We start from the raw sequence: 3,472 nt of genomic DNA on the forward strand, positions 1-3,472 counted from the left end.
TAAACTGGAAGGCGTCATTGGAAAGAGTGAGCAGAGCCATCGGCCATTGGCGATGATCATCGTCGTTAATACTACCTTTGAAAGTCCGCACGCACCTATGCAGGAATGTCTGCTTGTGTGCGTTTCACGAGTGGATGCTGCGTTTTATACAGTCAGTTCCAAGTACACGCCATATTGTGCTAAAAATCCGCCATATGGGCAGAAGAAGTAGTATATATATTGTGTGTCCCTGGGAACTGCGGCTGTTTGCCTGCATAAAGTTATATGCAGCGGAAGCAAAATGTGCAACAGAGCTGAGGCTAAGCATTTCCATTCAGTAATAATGAATAGTGGTGTTTACAAGGGGTTTTAAATCGAAGAGGCACAGTTCAGTGATTGTAATGCACTGGCTTGAATTATTCAGTCAAAATATTTGCTGCTTTTGCGACTGCTGATTCATTCGTCTGTTCTCTGAAAACAGTTGGGGAATTTGCATGTTCTTCGTAAGCGCGCTCAGTGAATTATGTAATGGCCGCCTCTTTATTGCTCCCCTTACATTTGACGCACTTTCATATGAGAATTAAAGTTTAAACGTATATGACTAATAGTTTTAAAACATAATCTAGAGGCATATGCGCAGCATTTAGACCTTAAAATGCAATTAAATTACTAAATTAAAGCATAGAGTGGCTGTACTCTCTTCCACATCAATCTTCCACAAACTGTTGTCGAGTTTTATGTTGTATCTTTTCTGATTCCAAACAGGTGTCCACTGAAATGTATGAATAGAGGACAATACATTTGGCCATATGCCTCCCACTGCATCAGAAATCTTTTGGCAAAATCATTTTGTCTCTCTTTCAGAGAAAACGATAAACTATATTTTAATTTGCATTTTTATTGTATATTATTTATTTCTACAGCTGGATATTTGAATCATAAGGCTTCCTGTTTCACACACCTTTTTCTAAAACAAAATGTGATATGTGTTTGGAATATTCAAACTGCTTTGGGGTAAAATACAAAGCGTATATAAGAATCCATAGAAAATTGTCATTCTTATTGCCTTTGCTGCAAGCTCCTGTACACTTTACTGGTGTACGTTTCAGTCAGTTAAGTTGACCCTAGTTTTCTAGTTCAGTAGTAGGTCAGGTATTGCCACAGCATTGCAAATGGTCATACACATAAACTGAGATAATATGCTGTTGGACCACTTTTAATTGCTGTCTGTATGCAAACATACCACCATGCCTTTCAATATGCATCCTAATCATCCCCTTTTTTAATTGCCTATGTAATTGCTCTCTCCCTCTCCACCTGAAGTGAAGTGTGGTGAGCATTCTGTAAACAAAATGGCTGCCGGTGTATCACCCAGGTGGTGATGGTTGAGATGAGTTCCCCCCCCCCCTCATCACTGTAAAGCACTTTGAATATGAGAAAAGTGCTATATATAAATGCAAGTAATTATTATTGAACAATGAACATATATTAAAAGAAAGTCAGAAGGGAGAGCTAATTGCTTGTTGCTGGATGAGATGAGACAACTTACTGCTGTTACTCAGGCTGCTACTGCCCCCACGCACAGCTAATATAAACACAATAAAACTGTAAGGAATTAAAACCGTCATTCTATATTAGAAATTTGGTTATGCTGTTTCCACGGCCCCTATTATACTAAGCCATGCGGTGTCTGCAGGTATCTTTGATTTCCTTTCAATTAGCAGCCAATCACTGGGTTAAATGAATCAGTTGTGCTGAAACATGCTGAAAACCAGCAGACACTGGGGTGTTAGATTATATTAAGATTAATTTTATACTGGTTTACTGGTTATTGCGCCGCACCTTGAATCAATGACCGATAAAAGCTCTAATTTAAGACAATGTTATTTTTAGATGCCGGTGTCTAATTTCAAGGCCGTTGGTCCTGAAGGGGCTACAGCATCTCTTCCATTTCTGTTGTGGCGGTAAGATCCGTCGTATGCCCACCTGTCCAGTTGTGGGCCTGGGAAGTGGATCAAGAAAAGTTTCCCCCTCTCTTATTTTTGGGAATTCTTAAAAACAGTGGGTTATATAAGGTTGCTTTATATCATTTTTTTGTTGTTTTTTATTGCACCTGAACGACACCCAGGGTGTAATTTATTAAAACATCACTGTCTAATTCATGTTGCTGCTCTTTTGTAGTGTGAGTGTTCGTATGGTTTTACCTGCAGTGGTAAGTTCCACTGACATTGAACGCAAATCCCTTTGCAAAGCTGCCTTAAAGAACGCATCAGGAATTCATAATTGTGGATTGTATTCATCCTATGTTATTAGAGAGCTGTTCCAGTGCCTTGCTCCAAGTTAAATTTGTGATTGGCCATAAAGAGGATTTATGACCTTTATTTATTTCAAACTTCCATGCCACCATTTATTAGAGTCTATTACACCAGTAATGGTCATTAGTAAATCTCCTAGCATGTGCAGCCATCAAATCTTAATTTAGCGCAAGAAGAAAATAAAAATTTGCATGGGAATATTTAGAGTCTACTCTGCATATAATAAAGCTATTTTTCATTAAGCGCATGATTATATTAAGTTGGTGATTGTAATAGCTGACCTGAGGTTGATGGGGTAATTACATTAACAGCAGTGCACTCTGGCCCCGTGTTGATTGTGAGATCCGTGAGATCTCTGATCCTTAAAATTAACAACAAACTCCCAAATGTTTCTCTCATGTCAACGTTTCACCACCTCACATGCCACCTTTTTGTACATGTTCCCTATTATTATTATTTTATTTGTGTTTTTTTCTTTAAAAAACATTTATAGTATAGGTGGCACACGGCTAAGGCGTCAGACCTCGATGCAGGCATCAGCTGGATCCAGTTGCACACCGAGGACCGGGGTTCGTTTCACGACCAGCCAAAGCCGAGAAAGGCCGGCACACAAAGCGGTGCCACTCCGAGGGTGGGGGGAGGGACGTGGCAGGGGAGGGTAGCTGCATACAAAATGCCCCGTTATCACAGTCCAGAGCATTACTACAACAGGGTTGTAGTGGTGTTTCCTCAACATGGGTGATAACAGGGTGCAATTAAATGGTTGGCATTTATGTAGCGCCTTTATCCAAAGCGCTGTACAATTGATGCTTCTCATTCACCCATTCATACACGCTCTCACACCAACGGTGGTTGGCTGCCATGCAAGGCAGCTCATCAGGAGCATGTGCCAATGTTGCCCCTGCCACTTTTATCTACATACAGTGGGTTAAGTCTGGAGAGTGAGATGGCCATTGCAGAATAATGGTTGTTGTTTTTATGTAACCATTTTTCTGTGGATTTTGATGTATGCTTGTACGTTTCTTAGACTTCAGGCAGAACATTTGCAGGGATATCAGTCGCATCGTTCAGTTATAAATGGGTTTAAAAACAGAATGTTTCAATGTGTTACTTCCTGGCTCATAAGTACCTCATGAAAGTAAGTACCTCGTGAAATTAGGCTTAGCCATTCAAGCAAT

Source organism: Conger conger, chromosome 3 (assembly GCF_963514075.1).
Source record: "Conger conger chromosome 3, fConCon1.1, whole genome shotgun sequence".
NCBI classification, from domain to species: domain Eukaryota; kingdom Metazoa; phylum Chordata; class Actinopteri; order Anguilliformes; family Congridae; genus Conger; species Conger conger.